The sequence below is a fragment of the Nerophis lumbriciformis genome, linkage group LG13 (genome assembly GCF_033978685.3).
Source record: "Nerophis lumbriciformis linkage group LG13, RoL_Nlum_v2.1, whole genome shotgun sequence".
In the NCBI taxonomy this organism is placed as follows: Eukaryota; Metazoa; Chordata; class Actinopteri; order Syngnathiformes; family Syngnathidae; genus Nerophis; species Nerophis lumbriciformis.
Window position 1 is genome coordinate 27,119,121 of NC_084560.2, and position 22,838 is coordinate 27,141,958.

A 22,838-nucleotide genomic window follows, 5' to 3' on the forward strand; every position below is an offset into this window, starting at 1 on the left:
GGAGCTTTTGTAACATTTAACCCGTTTTGAAAAGGTTTTATCATTTATATAACCAATAATATATTACCAGAATCGTGTTAAATCGATTCGGAATCAAATTGAATCGCGAGATGCCCCAAAATTCTCACCCCTACTAGTCAAAACTTATGCGATTTTAAGTACATTTTAATATAATTTTTTCTGAATTTTTAATTTTTTTTTTTCGAAATATAACTTCTTCTTGAAAATATGATTTTAAAATAGCCATTTATTGGATATTTTTTAAGGGATGGCAGAACCTAACTGATTGTTCTAAGCTCTTATTTCCATGCTAGTCTAGTGCTTAAGCAAAAAAATTCAGCTTGTTGGCGTTGTGCCACAGCATATGTTATGCACTTCTTTAGACAGTAAACTAGTGGAGACTGACTTAACGGCACCTGTGCTGGTTGAAGCCAAGTGCTGCTCTTTGGTTGACATGATTGACTAGTTTCATCCAGTCAAAAGACTTTTCTAACTCACACAACACAAGCTAGGCACATAGCAACATTTCCATAGGCTTGTTTGTAAAATCCAACTTTTTAATTTCTGATGTTTTTGAGGCTATTTTTGATCAGCCGGTGTCCTCGCACGTTGAAATGCTACCAGTTTTATAAGGGAAACGTTTGACGTACTTCTTGAATTCGAATAATATGAACCATCCTTTAAATTTGGGGTAATTAAGGAACATGAAGTCACTTGTTTTGCTTTATCCGCTTTGTATTGTTGTCATTTAATCATTATTTGTTTTGGGCATTGTTTTCACAACTTTTTCCTCTAAGGGTTATTCAATTGTGCATGTTAGTAAGTGAAAGAGTTTTTCAATCAGTCAGTGTGTTAAACTGGTACTGAGCCTTTTGTCACAGTTAAGGCTGTGTCACGCTGCAAATATTGAAGCAATGTGTGCCATCTTTGGGGATCCACTTAATTTCACAATTTGCATTGCCATTCCTTGTCTCAAACGCGAGCCCGAACAGCCGGGTGGCCAATTGGCTGCATTATGGGGGGCTATGTGCATTTTGAGTCAGCCCTTTTACTACATTTAGAATGTCTTCCACGTGTTAGCTGACACACATGGGAGAAAAAGGCCATAACTCCCCGTCTAGCCCCATAAATAAATATACAACTGTTACAATTTCCTGCGTGTGGAGACATGTTGAGTCTTGAAGTTGCCTGTTTTTGCCCCCGTCTCTTATTTCCCCACCCCTGCTGTATTCCGTCCTTGTTTGCATCGTAAGCACATCTTTGTGTGCACCCGTGACAGCGCGCCTTTTGTGCCGTTGTTTGTCTAGTCGGAAGACGATCAGCTTGTCAGTCACCCAGCACCTCTCTGATGGTTCGCTGTAAATAACGATGAAAGCTAACACTTGTATTGGAAACACGCGTCCCCTTGCTGAAGGCTTGGATGTCTTCTTTGTCGGCGATCAGTTGTGCTCGCAAGGGCGTGTTGTGTTGCGTGTGTTGCTCTTGTATCAGATAAGGGCCCATACAGCAGTACAGTTGTGATGCGGGTAATGGGTGTTTTCTACCTGCAGGGCAATCTAACGGCAGTGTTAATTTTGACCGCTTTAGTGTAATTTTAGTCATCTAAATGCATTTTGTTTTAGTCAACAAAATTACACAACATTTTAGTCAGCTAAAATGACAGTAACTCAGTGTTGGCGCAAGGAATCTTCAAAATGGGGTCCCAGAGACCCCATCGAGTCATAAAAATGGGGTCCTACAGTAAATTTTTGGGGTCCCACTTTTTTGTAACTGTTTTGAAAACAAATGATAAATGTATGCATTATCCTGTTATATCTCACATTCTATATTGTGTTTTGGATAAAGGTTGTCATAAAAGTTATTTAATTCATTAAAAGAAAACAAACGCAGTATTTGTGATCGATAAAACTTTCGGCGAATCAAAACTTAAGACACTGTACCAGAAAGTGCATTACTTTGAAGTCGACCAATAATAAATAATTAATAATTTGACCCGGCAAAGATACCGTATTTTCCACACTGTCGATGAATGGTCTATTCTGAATCTTTTTTTCATATATTAGGCGCACCGGATTCAAAGGCGCATTAAAGGAGTCGTATATATATATATATATATATTTATTTTTTTCTGAATGTAAAACACTTCCTTGTGGTCTACATAACATGTAATGGTGGTTCTTTGGTCAAAATGTTGCATAGGTTATGTTTTACAGATCATCTTCAAGTCGCTTTCTGACAGTCCTTCCGGATGCGCCGTTTTGTGGGCGGTCTTATTTACGTGGCTCACCTTCGGCAGAGTCTTCTCCCCGTCATCTTTGTTGTAGTGGTGTAGCTTGCAAGGACGGGAGTAGAGGAAGTGTCAAAAGATGGAGCTAACTGTTTTAATGGCATTCAGACTTTACTTCAATCAATAACGGAGCAATATCTCCTCATCCGGAAACAACCACACCGGAAATGTGTCCCGTGAAAAACCGTCCTACCGGTACTCTCGTAACTAAAGTTCCTTGGGTGAATATTGTAAACTCACTACACCGGTTAGGACACCTGATTCTGATCAATCATCTTCAAGTCACTTTCTGGCTGTCTCTTCAGAATGCGCCGTTTTGTGGGTGGTCTTATTTACGTGCCTAAGTCCTTTTCCATGCCAAGCCCCCTTCTACTGTGTCTCCTCCACGTCAGCCATGTTGTAGTTTTAGTGCTTCTATATCGAGGCAACTGACTGATATGTTAGAACTATATGTTACTTTTTATTAAAAATGGCAATAGGGGAGGACACAAACAAATTTACTGACTATAACTTTGGATTAGAAGTGAATAAAAATAACAGACTCATACAAAGCTCTTTGGGTAATCCTCCACCATATATTCTATATAAATATAAATACACAAAATATAAATACCCAAAGCAGGTACCAACAAGAAAGAAGACTTAGATTTATATAATAGGTCCCCTTTAGGATTTTTAACTTGGTCTAACATAGAAAGCAGTTGTTAATAAAGATATATTTTTGTAAAAAAACAATGCTTTTTAAAAAAAAAAATTCAGTCAGATTCTTAATCTTGCTTGAATTTTGTTTAGTTGCAGCTTATTAGTTGAGCAGAGTTGGTTTGAAAATAGACAAAATACAAAACACATGCTAACTAGGTATGTAACTATAAGAACATTTCATGTCACAGTTATTGGGACCAAACTGATCACGGTTATCATTATTATCACGTGCGGTATTGTTGAATGTGTTAAAGTACTTGCACTAAAATGTTTAGATTTATTTTTTTGAATAACTAAAAAAAAAAAAGAAACACTGTCAAAAAGCTCACTATTTTGCACGTTTTGTGTTTGCTATGCTACACTTGATGTTGTGGTGTCCTACTTTGTTCAGCGGTCCTTGAACGAGCCGTAAAAACACCCCCGTGTCATATTCCTTCAAGTATAAATCAATCACTCTAAAAGAGTGATACTGTAGGAAACAGCAATGGGTTTATACAACCATAGATGAGGTTATGTTGTTTCTTAATGAGGAAAGATGTTAGCATTTGTATTCATGTTAGCATTTAAGTTAGCGAGCTAGTCCGTCCGTGAGTTTATTAAAGCGCGGCTATCAATCATGGATTTCCGATAACTTTAACTCAATTATTTTAATACTAACTGTCGAGAGTTTTGCTGCAGTTATCATTAATACTGTTTATCGTTACGATCCTAAGCCTAAGGGTTTTGGTGCCTTAGCTCCGTAGTCTCCACTTGGTTGTATTGGCGCTTTCAGGCTCCTCTTAGAATAATACTTATAACTTACTGAAAATGTTTGTTCACGTGACAACAACGTTTTGGAGCCTTCAAATGCAAACATTAGAAAGAGAAGTAAATATGTAAAGTGTGCAATGTAGGCATGCACATTTACTGTGATAAGCAAATATTGGGGTTCTTCACGAACTACTGGCCTGGCTTGCATAATATACATCATTTTTGCAGGTCCATGTGACTGGGGGGTGCATCGGTATGAATAAAAACCCCATACCATTTTTAGTAGATTGAAAAGTATCATTCAGAAGAAATAGCAACACATCTAAAACACAGATTTTCAATGTCTTTGAGGAGACATCTCACCAACCCGTGACCCTGATCTGATATGTTTATTTGCTTCGTATACAAAGATAAGTGAGCGTGTGAAATAAATCAAGTTCTTCGGGGAGGCTTTCTGTCCGCTGCAGTGAACCAACAAGAGAATAACTGAAGCTCAAGCAGAAACAACTCTCAACATTTAGCTGTCATCACGACTCCTCCGCATCACAACTTCCTGCCAGCTTTTTTTTTTTGCACAACCTCTCCTCCACGATTCTATCTCCTCATGCTTAGTCAAAGTGACCCCCCCAAAAAACCACCTCTGTCGGAACACTACTGCGTGTTCTCAGCAGCTGAATGAGTGGTGCTCCAGCTGCCTCCTCTTCCTCCTCCAGTGAATAGCCCCTGACCTCCCTCCCCCATTCAATTTCCAAACAATGCTCTCTGCCTAGCCCACCTCCTGTTCAAAGAGTGCTAATTAGAAACTGCCCTATCCTCCCTTCCAGGATGAGCCAAAGGAGAGATTTTCAACTCCCGTGAGGTTATGTCCACACATTTTGCTTTTAAAAAGTATGTTTTATAGCCCTCTACCACCCAGAGGGCTTTTGGTAGCACAGTCACAATATCTTCTCTATCTGCAGCATTACAGTATGTCTGTAAGATGCATGTCACATGATCATTGAAATATGTGACTATATATGACTGATAAACACATGCTTCTTTCACATGTGAGCGATAGCAGGGTGCTAAAAGGCATAACTATACCAAAGCTGTCATTGCTAACAGGGTTAGGGACGCTAGTGATTCATTATCCATGTTGGCTTGTTTTCCTGGAGAAATATGCTGTCGGATAGTGGCAAAGTGTGAACGAGAATTCCTCTCATTACAGCGCAGCCCTCCACTAGGGCCAAATCACCATAGACAGCATATCCCCAGGATTCGCAAGGGTCACGTTTCAAGACCCCCGGGAATGATAAAAAAGACAACTAAACTCCTCGGGCTGCATATGATGTGTGATTTGGGAAGCCACCACTCGGCAGGCCAGATTTGGGCAACCTTGCGCTAGCCTCTTAACCATGCTTGCCAACCTTGAGACCTCCGAATTCGGGAGATGCGGGTGAGCTGTCCTGGATGAACTGAAATTATTTTTTCCAATAATTTTGGAACTTGCAAGCGTACTTCTTCTTACTCGTCGTCGCGATGTCTCTTCTTCGTTCTTCTGCTTTGTCTCTGTTATGTTTTTGGACATTACTACTTGCCGTAGTTTTGAAGCAAAGCATGATGGGAATCCGGATGTTGTGTGTCAGTGTATTAACGTGCCGGCTGGAATAAACACACGCTGAGAAATAGCTCCGTGCCTGCCTACTTTATGGGTTATAGATAAACCTATGGATAACGGACACATATATAATAGTCTCCTTTTCAGGTGAGAGAGGACGCTAAAGGCAGTGCCTTTAAAGCACGCCCCCAATATTGTTGTCCGGTTGGAAATCGGGAGAAGTTCGGGAGAATGGTTGCCCCGGCAGATTTTCGGGAGGGGCACTGACATTCGGGAGTCTCCCGGGAAAATCGGGAGGGTTGGCAAGTATGCTCTTAACCTGACTCTTGCCAGACTCTGGTAAGCACAACCAGAATTATTCTGTACATTAGGCGCACCGGGTTGTAAGGCGCACTGGCGATTTTTGAGAAAATTAAAGGATTTTAAGTGTGCCTTATAGTCCGAAAAATAGGATACATAAAAATTAAGTTAGTTTTGATCAATACTTGGCCTGTCCTTGCTTTAAAAAGGACAAAAGCTTAATATAGTTATTTTTGTAACGGTCTAATAAGCAGCAGAGTTACATTGTAAATAAGGCTGCAGCTAACGATTATATTTCTATCGATTAATCTATCGATTATTTTTTCGATTAATCGGTTAATCTATAGATTATTTTTTCGATTAATCTATAGATTATTTTTCCTTTTACCGATTATTTTTTTTATTTAAAATGAAGATGAAAAAATAAATGTAGGCCAGTTTTTTCAAAAGGCATGACTTTTATTTACAAAAAAAAAAGTATGGCCACTCAGTCAACATTGACAACAACATGACAAAATATTCTGTAACAATGTAAACATTTAAAACTTTTAACATTTAACAAAATTAAAAGTAGCTTATTTGCTTTTTAATGTGCAAATATAAAAGTAAACATCCAGTGCAAATCTTAATATTCTGCAATAGTATAAGCATTTCAAAAGTAAAAGTATTGCTTATTTTGCTTTAAAATGTGCAAAAATAAAGATAAAAATCCAATACAAAAAAGTGCAAATGAAATATTCTGTAACAACAGTGTAAACATTTCAACAAAAGTAAAAGTATTGCTTATTTTGCTTAATAACACAACAATGATAGTATGATTAAAGTGAAAGTTAATTGTTCGTTTGTACATAGTATATGTAACTGTTAATGTTGTAAAAGGTATTTGCACAACTAATTAACGTTAGCGTTAAAGAGGAGCGCGTCTTTGTAAACACTGAACAGGCACGCCAAACGCGCCTCTCAGAGCGAAACAGTGTTTAAGTTTATGAATTTACAACGCAGATACAAATGACACATTCATGTTTTTGTGTAATGATGACAACGTATGCTCACGCGGACGATTGACTAGTTGATGGTGATGGCAAGAACGCTGTCGGGTGTTTTCTTTTCAAATGTTCGTTCATAGCCGTTGTGCTGCTATGATAGGCCATTTCCGCTCGACACAGTGTGCATACAACAACTGTCAAGTGTTTTGCTTTTTTCGCTGTGCTTATCCCACACTTGAAGGGATGTACCAATGCTGAATGTGGCTTCTGGATTTCACTCAAAAGACCAGACCGTAGTTACTTTTTCCTTTTATTTTCCTTTAGTTTGCAACAGTTTTTCCAACGAAGAAACAGCTTCTTTTTTCTTCTTTAGTCTTTTTAGCAGTCTTTAGCAGTGTTAGTAGACTTTAGTTTCTTTAGCTGTCATTAGCTGTCATTAGCTGTCTTTAGTAGCCTTTAGTAGCCTTTAGTAGCCTTTAGCTTCTTTAGTAGGTGAAAAACCTTTAAGGACAAAACACCACAAGATTAACATGCTGTAAAAAATCAATCAATTATCAATCCCATAATTTACAATTATTAATTAGGCTATCAAACTCTTAACCATTAAACAAGTGCAAGAAAATGGACACATATTTTCCCTTTAAGTTAAAACAGATTTTAAATAAATTGTCTCAACATAAATGCACCAAGATACATATAAAATACATTTAAACCCAGAAACACAATAGATAAATGCAACAGAAAACCCAATATGCAAATACATAAATACCTAACCAATTAACCACCTATTTAGATACATATTTAAAATCCATATTCAATATAAATATATTATTAATTTAGCAGTGAAACACTCAATCTTAAACGCTGTCTACTGGTAGAAAAATGCCCCTTTTTCGATGCCTTCACCAGCAGCCAATGATCCAACACAGTTAAATCCAACACTTGAAGTTGAGCGACTTCACCCTCCTGATGAAGCAAACTGCTCCAACATTTATCAAACTAAGCAAAGAATATCAACACTAAACAACAGTTACATAACACACTGTGTGTATTTAGCCTCCAGACCCCCCCCCCCCCCCCCCCGCCCCCCCCCCCCAATCTCACCAGCGCAACAGGTGCACCACACCCACGAAGAGAAATATTAAATCTTACATACTTTTGGCACAACTCTTGGTTATCTGTAATGAACTAAACCTTTTTCCACTCTGCGCTGGCATCTTTTGTACTCCTTGATTTGACACAGCGGTCTAATTACTGGGCTCGCGCACCAGCAGATGAGACAGGAGCGCGCCGCGTTATACCTGCGCGTGAACGTAAACTGATCGGCTCTGATTTTATAAGCCGACTGGCCGAAATAATGCCGAATTATATACATTTCCTGGGGTTGCCTAGGTGAATAGGGATGCGGATGTGCTCTAAGATAAAATATAATTTTATTAAGTGGGGTTTGGCTGGTTGCTAAACAGCCACGGTTGCGAGCTCCCGCGTCAGCTGACGAGACAGCTGTTCGCGGCTACAACATTATTAGGCCGTTTATTGAAATACTCCCACACTTTTGACGACTTTTGGCGTGCTTTTTTTCCCTCGCTCGCACCGCTCGCATCATCTGCTTTGCGCTCCGCCATGACGGCAGTGTGACGTAAATATGCGACGCGTCGACGCATAAAAACGACGTCGACGTATTTACGTAACCGATGACGTCGACTACGTCGACGCGTCGTTTCAGCCTTAATTGTAAATACATATATCTGAATGAAATAGTCATCTTTAACGTTGGCACATGCCTAAAAATAGCCCAAGCTGAATTTAAAAGCCGATAAACCCATTATCCAGTTAATCGACTAATCGTTAAGATAGTCGATGACTAGTCAACTATCAAAAATAGTCGTTAGCTGCAGCCCTAGTTCACACTAACTAGGGATGTCAAAGTTAAGGCGTTGATGTATGTGATTGATCGCAAAAAAAATCAATAATAATCAAGAACAATTCTAATCTGTGATTGATCTCATTTGAAATTACAGCACTAGTTTGAACCACAACTCAAGTGTGAACGCACCCTGAGATGCAAAGTTCATTTCAAAGTGTAATTATGCAAATCGCAGTCTGTGCTAAAAACATTTCCATCGTCAAAGTCACATATAGCGGAGTAGCGTCAAAATATTGATCTGCAAAAAATATATATATATTTTTTATGTAATCTGATTCTGAAAACATAATTTACGCTTCAGATGAGTGCCATAAAAACACAATTTTATGTGCTTGTGCTAATCTCATGAGAACTACACATGAGGGAAATTATATTAGGGGCACATTCTAATTAGACCCGATATAGAGATACCTCTCTGGAAACAATAATGCTGAGTTTTGATAGTCAGAAAAGTATTGCTTTGGTTGTAGTTTGCAGTGGTGTATAACTGCACTTCAACCTTCTTGATTTTGTGCCGTTAAAATTGGACTCATATTTGGAGAAAAATAACCTTCTAAAGGCATACAAATCAAGCTTGAGAGACCTCAGTAGATGAACCTGTGTTCTGCTTTTTCTTGGGATGACACTTCTGAATGTAGTCACTAGAAAAAAAGTGCTATAGAAATATAATTCAATATTAATATTATTCTTTCAAAAGAAGAACTCACCTTGACAAGAGCTCCTTTGACACAGTCAGGAAATGTGTTTATTTGTATGTTTTATTTTCCCACCTTTTTGCATTTCTGCTCAAAAGTCTACTAAATTGAAAAAGTTAACAGTCATCTTGTGGTTTAGAATTTTCGTTATGCTACACATTTCACTATACCAGGGCCCACGTACCAAGTCCAACCGGCATCAGACCAGCGGGCTACCAAGTTCGAAACTTGGAAGCGACTAACTTGTCATGTAGGGCAGTGGTTCTCAAACTTTTTTCAACAAGTACCACCTTGAAAAAACACTTGGCTCGCCAAGTACCATCATTGTGACCAACATTAAAATACAGTAGCATAGAAGGCCTAAATATTCATTTAAACAAGTATATTTAATATTTTGGCCACTGTAACATTACACGCAGTTTGAAAAGACACACTATTTGAATATTTATTAAGTGATTTTTTTGCCATACCATTATATGGACTGATTCGTAAACTTTGGTACGCGTACAACAATTACTGACTTACAGGAGCTTTGACCAAAAATATTCCAATATGTAGGTGCTTGAAAATTAGACGGCACTTGTCATAGACAGGATCTTTGACCAGCATTTTTGCAACAGGTGCCTAAAAACAGCAGTGCACTGTTGTCATAGAGCGTCCATGACAAGCGTTAAAAGATAACTGTGATGATTTTAATCTACATTTAAAACAATTCATTGTGGTCTATATAACATGTATGGGATATGTGTTGGTGTAAATTTGACTCTACAGTCACTTTTATAACTAATTTTTTGAGTCTGTCTACAAGATTTTTGATTCTGAAAGCGTTCCCAGATTGCCAATGAAACCTCGAACCCACTCTCCAAAAGTATAATTTATCTTCTGAAATGTACACGGTTTAAGTATATATCTTGAAGTCATCACTGCTATTCTTCTTCCAGACACGGTTGAAAATAAACTTCTCAAGACTTACAGGTATATAGATTCACTCGGTCACAACATTAGGTACACTCTCCGATCGATTCAGATCTGCATAAAAAAACAGCTGCTTTTAGCAGTACTAATGTCACTGTATGTTGCACGTCATTAGATAAAAATAATACATTATCTTACCTTTTTTTGTGTTTCCTGATAGCAAGCTCCCCCTCTTCTGGTTGAGAGCTTAACTTAATGTCCAAATAAGTTTGTTGACCTCGCTATGATGTCACAATGTAGCCAGACAGCAAAACCCCGCAAACAGAGGCATCCAAAACTTTGTGCAAGCTCGCGCCAAAAAGCACAAACCTTATGACTTGATGCTTTGGGATTGTTTAACACAAGCATTCAACATTTTAACAACATTTATAAGACAGAAAAGACTAAATCAATCTAGGGTCCCCGTTAATATATTTTGTTTCATTTATGACTTTATGTTAGGCTATTTCAGCTATTTGGTGAGGTTAAATGGACCGTATTTTTATATATGATAAATGGTCTATTTTCTTTCTTTTTTCATATATTAGGCGCACCGTATTATAGGGCGCATTAAAGGACTCATATTATTATTATTTTTTTCTAAATGGAAAACACTTCCTTGTGGACGTAACATGTAATGGTGGTTCTTTGGTCAAAATGTTGCAGAGATTATGTTTTACAGATCATCTTCAAGCCACTTTCTGACTGTCTCTTCAGGATGCGCCGTTTTGTAGGCGGGCTTATTTTACGTGGCTCACCTTCGGCAGCGTCTTCTCCCCGTCATCTTTGTTGTTGCGTGCAAGGACGGGAGTGGAAGAAGTGTCAATAGATGGAGCTAACTGTTTTAATGACATTCAGACTTTACTTAAATCAATAACGGAGCAGCATCTCCTCATTTGGAAACAACAACACCGGAAATGTGTCCCATAAAAAACCGTCCGATCGGAACTCTAATAACTAAAGTTCCTTGGGGAATAATGTAAACTCACTGCACCGGTATGTTTTAGCGCTTTCATGGCGAGTTTACTGACAGATATAAGTAAGAACTTTACACTACTTTATATTAGAAATGGCAACAGTGGAGGATGAATGTCACATAACAAAAAGATAGAGGAAAAAGAAGAAGCTTATCGACGACGGCGTCGCACGGACTACAAAGGCAGACGCGTTACATTTTTCAGGATTTATGCAGATCCCAAATACAGATCAGCAGGTACCAGAAGGTAAGAAAAGTTGATTTTGCATAATATTGCGAAACCAAACGCCAGATATGTCTTACCTTATACACACACCATGTTTAATGCGCCGACAATCCATCAAGCGGTGCGGCTTCATAGCTTACCAAAGTCGTACTAAATCATTTTTATCGATTTTTGAGCGCTGTGTGTAATGTTCTATATTTTCAATGGAACATATAAAATGTTGGTGTTTACTTAAGTCATATTGCCATCATATTGCAGTCTACACATATCTATTATGTTTGGCTGCCATCTACTAATCACACATATCATTACACCATGTACCAAATAAAATAAGTTTGAGGTGGGTAAGCTCAACCAAACTTATTCCTTACATTAGGCGCACTGATGAGTTTTGAGAAAAAAAAGATTTTAAGTCCGGAAAATATAGTACCCTTTATGAAGGCCACAGTTTTATTGTTAAACAAATTATTTATTTTTCCATTATCTTATTTGAGAAAATTATATTTTCCAAAGCCAAACAAGTTAAAGTTAAAGTACCAATGACTGTCACACACACACTAGGTGTGGTGAAATGTGTCCTCTGCATTCGACCCATCCCCTTGTTCACCCCCTGGGAGGTGAAAGGAGCAGTGAGCAGCAGCGGTGGCCGTGCCCGGGAATTATTTTGGTGATTCAACCCCCAATTCCAACCCTTGATGGTGAGTGCCAAGCAGGGAGGTAATGGGTCCCACTTTTATAGTCTCTGGTATGACTCGGCCGGGGTTTGAACTCACGACCTACTGATCTCAGGGCGGACACTCTAACCACAAGGCCACTGAGCAGGTGGGGGAACAAAGTGGGAGGTCAGCCAGTGTCCTGGAATGAATTGTTCCACTAACTGTATTGATCTTTTTTAGTAACACGGAAGAAGTAAACGTTGCCTGTACACAGCGAGAACAGAATATAATACACAGGTGCTAGACAGTCACATGATGCAGTATCAGTTAGCAGTTAGGCCTCCTCTGTGTTCATGAAGACTTCAGGTTCGGTTTCCAAATGCGGGGGCAACACGGCCACAAAAGGCAGATAAAGCTAAGTTTTAAAACTGGTTCTCACACGCACGAGCACACACACACACATGCGCACTCTAGCACTACATTGTCGCCATTGCCAAAACCATTAACTCCGTAAGAACACCTGCTCCCCCATCCAGTCTCGTCTTCCCATCCCCCAAAGCATGCCGTATCCCGTCAGAAAAACAAAGTCTGCTCTCAAAGATATTGAAGTCTTTCTAAATTATGCACGCGCACACAATACTCCTAATACCGTGTCATGTTCAAGCACAATCATGTTTAGTATTGTTGTCAATTAGTAAAAATGTATGCTCTAAAAAAAAATCCACTGTCTTCCCTGATTATCCACCCTGTGCTCATGCACGAATACAGCGTGACTGATGTGTGTATACTTTATATACACAGGCGAGTTTTGTTGCGTGACTGGCAGCTCCTATCAGTTTGCGGATTAAGCTGCAGATCGGAAAAGAAAAGTAATTAACAATTAATTAGACCGCTTCAAACAGACTTTTCTAACATTGTCAGTCATTTTGCCTTTAAGGCAGCAAAAGATGCGTGCTTGTAAATTCCTGCATGTATTCATAACCAATTAGAGACACTTAGACACGTGCAACTCGTTGGTTCTTGCTTTAAATGTAGGGAGAAAGCACATATCGGGTGAACAAAATGTAGCTTCAAAAGTGTACTTTTAGACTAATAAATAATACAGAAACAATACAGGCAATTAGTCATAAACATCAGGAGTGTGCGCTGCTGAATATGGATCATCTCTGTGCAGGAGGGGAGTGGTCGCCATAGTTACAAGACCCCTCATGAATCCCACCGGTTTGGGAGCGATGCAAGGCTACAATGAATGATAGCAGCACCTTGTAATGTTGTGAGTGTGAAGGAGTAAAGTGGAAGCCTCTGGCTGGTCAGTCATTATCACTTTCAAAGCCTGACAGCAAGGGAGGAGGAGGCGCAGCAGACAAAAATCCCACAGGGGGGATGGGGCTTGGCTGGTGTGTTCAAAAAAAGCAATGGAGGTGCTTGTGAACGGACCGCTGGTAAATACAGGGCGGTTCATTCATTTTCTAATCCCAACACAAAATGTACAGCAATGCCACGATGCCTTCTAGTACAGTTGGTAACTATTACTAATTATTTTTTACTTTTTTCTTTTTTTTTAATGTCCTGTCCAGCTACTCAGGCAAATCATATTATAAATGATGAATGGGTTGTACTTGTATAGCGCTTTTCTACCTTCAAGGTACTCAAAGCGCTTTGACACTACTTCCACATTTACCCATTCACACACACATTCACACACTGATGGAGGGAGCTGCCATGCAAGGCGCTAACCAGCACCCATCAGGAGCAAGGGTGAAGTGTCTTGCTCAGGACACAACGGACATGACGAGGTTGGTACTAGGTGGGGATTGAACCAGGGACCCTCGGGTCGCGCACGGCCATTCTTCCACTGCGTCACGCCGTCCCCATGTAGATGCCCATATCGGCTGTACAAATTTACTTTACAAAAGCGAAGTGTGGGATACTGCTCTTGTTGCTTTATTTGTATTTGACTTTATTAAATTGATTTATATTATTACCGGTATCTGGTGCAGCCGGGCCGGAGCAGGAGGGGATAGAAAGAGAAAGAAAGGAAGACAGAGGGGGAAATTGCGGGAACAAGAGGGGGATAAGACAGAGAGACAACAACAGCAAACACAACAACAGAACAACATCAGCAAATAGGATATGTACAAATATGATGGTAAAAGTGATAGCAAAGAAGCAGTTAGGGAAATAAATAATACAGAAATGACAATGAACATTATTACACTACAAATGGAGCCATACAAACATCACATGAACAAAGATAAGACCTTCTGGAGGAAAGTTCTGTGGTCAGATGAAACAAAAATTGAGCTGTTTGGCCACAATACCCAAAAATATGTTTGGAGGAGAAAAAGTGAGGCCTTTAATCCCAGGAACACCATTCCTACCGTCAACCAAGGTGGTGGTAGTATTATGCTCTGGGCCTGTTGTGCTGCCAATGGAACTGGTGCTTTACAGAGAGTAAATGGGACAATGAAAAAGGAGTATTACCTCCAAATTATTCAGGACAACCTTAAATCAGCCCGGAGGTTGGGTCTTGGGCGCAGTTGGGTGTTCCAACAGGACAATGACCCCAAACACATGTCAAAAGTGGTAAAGGAATGGCTAAATCAGGCTAGAATTAAGGTTTTAGAATGGCCTTCCCAAAGTCCTGACTTAAACCCCATTGAGAACACGTGGACAATGCTGAAGAAACAAGTCCATGTCAGGAAACCAACAAATTTAGCTGAACTGCACCAATTCTGTCAAGAGGAGTGGTCAAAAATTCAACCAGAAGCTTGTGGATGGCTACCAAAAGTGCCTTATTGCAGTGAAACTTGAAAATGTAACCAAATATTAACATTGCTGTATGTATACTTTTGACCCAGCAGATTTGGTCACATTTTCAGTAGACCCATAATAAATTCATAAAAGAACCAAACTTCATGAATGTTTTTTGTGACAAACAAGTATGTGCTCCAATAACAAAAAAATAAGAGTACCGGTAGTACAAATTATTGGAAACTCAAGACAGCCATGACATTATGTTCTTTACAAGTGTATGTAAACTTTTGACCACGACTGTATGTAATGATAACTTAAAATACAAAAGAAAGCAGATAAATGGAGGGGAAGAAAGAGAAGCCAACTATATTATCCTTGTAGATTGTTATAGTAACAATAGGTTAAGTCTTGTCAGTGTGCCATGTGTTAGTTTTCTAATACAAGAAGTGAGCATGAGAATTAAGGGATTAGCCGATATCGTCAACAAAGGTCGACAAAAAATGTGTCGCCGAAAATTATATTTGTCCACAATAGTCGTGACATCATCACTCGTGTTTTTCCGGGCGGAAGCGGGTCCGCACCGCTCCTCGCATGTAAACATGTAAAGTATGAGAACATTTCCTCGTATTCTTGTTAAAACATGAATCACTTAGCGGACTTTGTTTTTATGGCAGCACATCTGTGATACGCGAGCATTTAAAGCAGAGGCATGATGTCGGACATCTGGTCTCAACCTCGGTAAGATTGTTAGCTTGTCTTATGCCTTCCTAGCTAGCTAACAAGTGTGAGACGAAGTTGTGTGAAAAATAGATTTAATTATCATTTTAGCCAAAGTCAGCCAGCTAAACTTTGTCTGCCCCAATTCAAGTACTTTATAAAGCAACATCAATTTGCAATGCCGTAAAAAACGCACAATAAGAAACCGCTCGTACACACACACACACACACACACACACACACACACACACACACACACACACACACACACACACACACACACACACACACACACACATACTGGTTATTATTTGGAATGGGGACCAAGTTTTTGATCATCACTTGTGGGGACCACCCTTTCTACAGGTTTTGGAGGCATAAAAAAAATGAGGTAAAACGGCCACTGCCCAGTTAGCTCATACACGTCTTTAAATCTCTGGATTGATGAAGTAATGTGCTGATAATTTTTACTGGGGACCCTGGGGAAAAAAGAGTTAATATGGTTCATGGGGACAAAATTAAAATCATTTTGCATAATTCACACAAATTTGTACGTGACTACGGAGGACCATTTATTTAAAAAAAAAAAAAAAAAAAAAAGAAAGAAAGTTCTAATTAAATATTACATTATTCTCAGAATACAGCACTACAGCTGTCCTCTTATAGGAAGTTTCACCACTTAAACGTTAAAGGCCTAGTGAAATGCGATTTTCTTATTTAAACGGGGATAGCAGGTCCATTCTATGTGTCATACTTGATCATTTCGTGATATTGCCATATTTTTGCTGAAAGGATTTAGTAGAGAACATCGACGATAAAGTTCGCAACTTTTGGTCGCTGATAAAAAAGCCTTGCCTGTACCGGAAGTAGCAGACGATATGCGCGTGACGTCACAGGTTGTGGAGCTCCTCACATCTGCACATTGTTTACAATCATGGCCACCAGCAGCGAGAGCGATTCGGACCGAGAAAGCGACGATTTCCCCATTAATTTGAGCGAGGACGAAAGATTTGTGGATGAGGAAAGTGAGAGTGAAGGACTAGAGGGCAGTGGGAGCGATTCAGATAGGGAAGGTGCTGTGAGAGGCCGGTGGGACCTGATATTCAGCTGGGAATGACTAAAACAGTAAATAAACACAAGACATATATATACTCTATTAGCCACAACACAACCAGGCTTATATTTAATATGTCACAAATTAATCCCGCATAACAAACACCTCCCCCCTCCCGTCCATATAACCCACCAATACAACTCAAACACCTGCACCACACACTCAGTCCCACAGCCCAAAGTACCGTTCACCTCCCCAAAGTTCATACAGCACATATATTTCCCCAAAGTCCCCAAAGTTACGTACGTGGCATTCACATAGCGGCACGCACGTACGGGCAAGCGATCAAATGTTTGGAAGCCACAGCTGCGTACTCACGGTACCGCGTCTGCGTATCCAACTTAAAGTCCTCCTGGTAAGAGTCTCTGTTGTCCCAGTTCTCCACAGGCCAATGGTAAAGCTTGACTGTCATCTTTCGGGAATGTAAACAATGAAACACCGGCTGTGTTTGTGTTGCTGCAGCTGGCCGCAATACACCGCTTCCCACCTACAGCTTTTTTCTTTGCTGTCTCCATTGTTCATTGAACAAATTGCAAAAGATTCACCAACACAGATGTCCAGAATACTGTGGAATTTTGCGATGAAAACAGACGACTTAATAGCTGGCCACCATGCTGTCCCAAAATGTCCTCTACAATCCGTAACGTCACGCGCAGGCGTCATCATACCGAAACGTTTTCAGCAGGATATTTCGGCGCAAAATTTAAAATTGCACTTTAGTAAGCTAACCCGGCCGTATTGGCATGTGTTGCAATGTTAAGATTTCATCATTGATATATAAACTATCAGACTGCGTGTTTGGTAGTAGTGGGTTTCAGTAGGCCTTTAAAGCAAATCCTGCATCTTCTGGGAAAAAAATCGTATATTGAATTTTTTTGTGAGAAAATCGGGGATTTTATTTAGGCCATATCACCCAGGCCTACGCAGGACTCCGCAATATAGATTTGTTATCGCCCATCCCTATGTTGGAATTAACGTCACTCTTTATAATACATTTTGGGAGCTTTTAGTGAAATCTAACATTGTGAAGTAGCACAATATACAAATGTATTGCGGAATATCAAAACAACTTGCATATTCAACCCATCAGACGGCATAGGGTTTGGAATATTTTGAAATATGTCACGATTGCATATGTTCTTTACAACCCAGCCAGCCAAAAATATCAGTGTGAACGCCAAACCAAAGTCAGCAACAAATATCTTGTATTAATTTAGAGTACCAGATCACAAGGCACATATAATAAAGGTACATACAATTTGTCCTCAGGAGGCACTTATGCAACATGTCTTGTCTGCAAGGGCTGTCAGCTGACCCAGAGTCAACCCTGCTGCTGTGACTGCGATCCTTATAGGCGAGGATCCTCCACACACAGACATAATACCATCTGAATAACCGTCACTAACCCTGCATGAGCAGACACAAACTCTGTTGGGTGCTACTGATGAGATACTACATTTGGAAATCTTTGAAAATGTCATTTAAAGATTTCCAAAGACTCACTGAGTGCTTATTATCCGTTTCAAACACACACTTTCACACCACGGCCCAACTGAGAGGCAAATCAGCTGCGGGAGTGGGCGGAAGAAAGACAATCTCTTCAGCAGAGAATGATGGAATGTTCGTCTTTCAGCATTGACTTCATAAATCACTATCATCACCAGCATGGAGCTTCAGATGACACCGAACAGTGTGAAACATGGAGTAGAAGTAACATTTTGCTAGTTATCAGTAGTATCACTGTGAATACTCTCATTTGTTCAGGGCAGTAACTGTTCAGATCATGCGAGGCAAAAAATAGTCTAGGATAATCTGAACAATCCAGTTGTGACCGATTTAATGCCCTAAAAACATCTAATTATACACCCCATCATTCACCACTAGTTTATTTTATTTAACGAGCATTTTTTCTTTTTGCTAGGAATGTATGATCTATTTTTACGATACCGATAACTCTCTGCTTCTCAAGGCTGATGCCAATAACCACTAACTCCTTTCCATTGATTATTTTTAAATGTAGATTTGACTGTAGTTTGTGCACACCTGGTGATGAGAAAGACTCAAACAAAGGTGAATATGATGGACTGTACCTAGTGTTGTCAGGATGTCAATATTTTGGTACCGGTACCAAAATAATTTCGATACTTTTCGATACTTTTCCAAATAAAGGGGCCCACAAAAAATTGCATTATTAGCTTTATTATAACAAAAAATCTTACGGTACATTAAATATATATTCTTATTGCAAGTTTGTCCTTAAATAGAATAGTGAACATACTAGACAACTTGTCTTTTAGTAGTAACTAAGCAAACAAAGGCTCCTAATTAGTCTGCTGACATATGCAGTAACATATTGTGTCATTTATCATTCTATAATTGCGTCAAAATTATTAAGGACAAGTGGTAACAAATGAATTATTAATCTACTTGTTCATTTACTGTTGATATCTGGTTATTTTCTCTTAACGTGTTCTATCTACACTTCTTTTAAAATGTAATAATCACTTATTCTTCTGTTGTTTGATACTTTACGTTAGTTTTGGATGATACCACAAATTTAGGTATCAATCCGATGCCAAGTCGTTACAAGATCATACATTGGTCATATTCAAAGTCCTAATGTGTCCACGGACATATTTCCTGAGTTTGTAAACATAATATAAATGAAAAAAAAACGATAGAAGATGTTGTGATGCCAAAAAATATTGACGTAATCAGAGTAGTATCGACTAGATACACTACTGTACTTGGTATCATTACTGTGGATGTTAGCTGTAGATCCACCAATGGCGTTTGTTTACATTTGTTTACATTTTCAGAGGCGGTATAGTACCGAATATGATTCATTGGTATCGTGGTACTATACTAATACCGGTATACCGTACAACCCTAACTGTACCTATAGATTTGTCCTAACAATCCATTCATAAAAGATTTCCATCGATCGGAAATGAGTTTCCTCCGCCGGGTGGCGGGGTGCTCCCTTAGAGATGGGGTGAGAAGCTCTGTCATCCGGGAGGAGCTCAAAGTAAAGCCGCTGCTCCTCCACATCGAGAGGAGCCAGATGAGGTGGTTCGGGCATCTGGTCAGGATGCCACCCGAACGCCTCCCTAGGGAGGTGTTTCGGGCACGTCCAACCCATAGGAGACCACGGGGAAGACCCAGTACACGTTGGGAAGACTATGTCTACCCGCTGGCCTGGGAACGCCCCGGGAGGAGCTGGACGAAGTGGCTGGGGAGAGAGAAGTCTGGGCTTCCCTGCTTAGGCTGCTGCCCCCGCGATCCTACCTCGGATAAGCGGAAGAAGATGGATGGATGGATAATTATAATGAAACTTTTTCAAAACAGGTTACAGGTTAGAAAAGTTCCCTCTGGTTGCATAGCGATGAAAACGTGAACCTGAAAACGTTTTTATTTTAAAAGGATTTTTATAAATAAATGTTTTGAACAATTTGTGAAAATTGTGTATCGATTTCAAATCAAGATGAATAAGAATTGCGATTCGGATGTGAATCTTTTTTTTTTTTTGTGCACCCGCATTAGTAAGCCCCACTGAGTACACAGTTTTTTGGGTATGTAGCTTTATTGCTAATTAAATAAATAATAAATGGGTTGTACTTGTATAGCGCTTTTCTACCTTCAAGGTACTCAAAGCGCTTTGACACTACTTCCACATTTACCCATTCACACACACACATTCACACACTGATGGCGGGAGCTGCCATGCAAGGCGCTAACCAGCAGCCATCAGGAGCAAGGGTGAAGTGTCTTGCTCAGGACACAACGGACATGACGAGGTTGGTACTAGGTGGGGATTGAACCAGGGACCCTCGGGTTGCGCACGGCCACTCTCCCACTGCGCCACGTTGTTTGATTCTGCCTGTCTCTGACAGACTGTAACTCCAGGAGGCGCTTACTGTATATGTACAGTATTGTACATATTTTTTTCATATACAGTGTAATTCTATCCAACATAATAAATACCATTACATACAACAACGTAACTACTGGTAGGCTCATCTAGTTAAAGACGGGTCAGATGCAATATGTCAAAGGGAAGGTTTTTTTTTCATGAAATCCTCAAAAAACCCGGAACTTCAAAACCGACCGTTTGAGCGCCTCTTTGTCTCAAAAGTGGCGCAAACAATTGAAGTAGATAATGCAATTTTTCTCACATTTGGTGCTCATCAAGAAACAGATTTCAATTTGGGACATCATTGACATGTACATTTTGCATCAAAGGGGGACCTTCTGGTTTTCTCTTTGGTCAATTCAGGCGATGTAGTCCAAAGCCCCCTGGACCATTTGATCAGCTTCATGCTCTTAACACTATCAAGGTCTTCTATCCATCTCCGTAACAAACAGCAGCAAGATGACACGTGTGTGCTCAGCTTGCACAGCCCCTCCAGTGGGTTGCATGTACACACACTCCCACGTAGTGCACAGCAGCAATGTGTGGACTTAGAAGTCCAAATCATGCGTAACACCCCCCTACTACTCCCATCCTGTTCTCACCAGCTGTTATGTGCAGCCGCACAGGTGGGGTCATGGCACTCCTGGCCTAGGGGAGCCATAATTTAAGAATAGTTATCCTAGCGTAGGGGGCAGTTGGACGACAGGAAGCACGTGTAACAGAAAGCAGGGTGCCGATTTCAGGCTTTTATGTGTTGCACAAAAGCAGCATGTAATGACCTCCCGGCATTTTTGTGTATAAACATGAGGCAGTTAGCACAGCTTAGGACAGGAACATAGCTTTAGTATTATGAAAAACTTAATAGAGCGATTTGAGCTGCAGCTATCGATTATTTCAATTAGTTTGTTCGATTATCCGAGTAAGTAGTAAAGAACACACATTATATCCTCAGTGCATACTTCAAGGAAAATAGTTGAAATAATTGATAAAAATAATAAAATAAAACATTTAAAAATAATTAGATAAATATATTTTTTCTAATTATCCTCATTCTTTTTTTTCTAATAAATGTAAATACAAATACAAGATACTGGAAAAAAACCCATCGTTGCCACACAGATCACATCACCCACATATCACTGCTGTCATGTGCGCTCTCTTGCAGCGGTCGTGCGGAAACTATGTTCCGGGCACTCCTTGTGGCCTGGAATTGATCAATTTTTAATAGTTACACTCAAATTATTAATCAAAGCAACATGTTATCAATCACAACTTTTCTGTCATCAAATTAATCAATTTCACTGATTAATGTTTGTACCCATAGGTGCAACACTCTGTCATAATCACGTTTCAGTACATATCTCAGTTTTAAGGTTCCAGTTCAGTTCATTTTCAGCATAGTAGGGGAACTAAATGCAAAACATAAAACTGCTTAACCTTTGTGTGAACAGCTTTAATTATTTTTAAAATGAACCTAAAAAAAGACAAACTATTACGGTAGGAATCTCTTGTAGCTCCGTTCCTAATGTCTATTGAAAACTGTTTTCGTCTCACCTACTGGTATTTGTCTGTTGACGTGTTTCACCGGGAAGGGGAAAGGAAAGTGTTCCCAAGCAGGACACTTGAAGAACAGAAGAGGATTTTCAAGCTGTGGTATTGCAAGTCATGACTCTCACTATCCAAGGACTGGGCTGCACTGTTTTTGTTAACACAGCGACTATATCACCAGGCATTTCCTTTGTTGTCGACATGACACGTAATGGTGGTGCTTTGTTCAACATTTTGCATAGATTTTATTTTCCAGACTAGACCACCTCCAAGCCGGTTTCTGACTGTCTCCTAAGAATCCACCGTTTTTTTGGGCGGTCTCATTTACATGCCGAAGCCCTCCTCCGAGCAAAGCCCCCTTCGACTGTATCTCCACCCTGTCAGCCATGTTGTAGTTTTTAGCGTTTCCATTTCGAGTCGACGGACAGATATATGTTAGAACCATACATTACTTTTTATTAGAAATGGCAACAGGGGAGGATTTTAGCATGCATGTGCATGTACGAGCCAGTGTGCCCCACAACAAGAGGATAGAGGAAAATAAGGAACTTACTGACTTAGGGCCAAAACTGATACCCCTGTATTTTTAGTCCAAATAGTGATATACGATATATACCGGTATCTTAAACAAAATGTGCAAAATACATAAGGTTGCATAAGTTTTTTATGGCTAGATACTCTGTTTTCAGAGTACTCAGATTATTTGTGTTGTAAGTAGAAACGGAACGTGTTG

At 39.7% G+C, this 22,838-nt stretch overlaps 1 protein-coding gene across 2 annotated transcripts in view; it reads left to right on the forward strand.

Moving 5' to 3' along the window:
- igsf3 (immunoglobulin superfamily, member 3) overlaps positions 1–22,838 on the forward strand; it is a 309,832-nt gene that overhangs the window by 13,014 nt on the left and 273,980 nt on the right. The window lies entirely within an intron of this gene.